Here is a 634-nt window from a genome sequence, read left to right on the forward strand (position 1 = left end):
AAAAAAAACAAAGGGTTCAAGAATATACAAAAGGGAAAAAATCTCCGAACAAAAACTGTGAAGGACAGCAGTATGATAGAGAGGGCAACGAAATATTTTCAAACAAAGAAAATGAAATAAATAAAAGATAACGATTAGAGAAAGGATACACTCAATGCTCTGCTGAGAATTGTTGAGCTTGGATAACTTCTCACCCAATACCTGCGCTTCAAAAATCAAATATTGTTTTCATTGCTGACTCACAAAAATNTTGAGTTAAAGGATATTATAAAAGGTTTGAAATGGTAGTAATATTATTATTATTTTTAGATAAATTATAGAATTTAAAGGAATTTTTNGCAGTTCATTGAAGCCATATAAGCTCTAAAAATACTAAGCACCCAAATTGAAAACAAAAACCAAATTTTAGTGAAGCTGCGTGCCCAATGTTAGTAGGCATAACTATCATTGTCAACACAAAAAAAAAAAAAAAAAAAAAAAAAAAAAAAAAAAAAAAAAAAAAAAAAAAAAAACAATTTCTGCCCAGTTCGAATTTATGGAATAAAATACTAGGGTTCCACATCCCAATCAGTAATTCCTCGTCGCAATGTAAGAGGTGGATCTAGATTTTCATCAAAAAAAAAAAAAAAAAAAA

The 634-nt window shown here is 28.3% G+C and overlaps 1 protein-coding gene across 1 annotated transcript in view; it reads right to left on the reverse strand.

Annotated features, from left to right (window-relative positions):
* LOC111790090 (UPF0400 protein C337.03-like) overlaps positions 1-634 on the reverse strand; it is a gene marked incomplete in the record, with an annotated part of 12,967 nt that overhangs the window by 11,961 nt on the left and 372 nt on the right.

Source organism: Cucurbita pepo, chromosome LG03 (assembly GCF_002806865.2).
Source record: "Cucurbita pepo subsp. pepo cultivar mu-cu-16 chromosome LG03, ASM280686v2, whole genome shotgun sequence".
Lineage (NCBI taxonomy): Eukaryota > Viridiplantae > Streptophyta > Magnoliopsida > Cucurbitales > Cucurbitaceae > Cucurbita > Cucurbita pepo.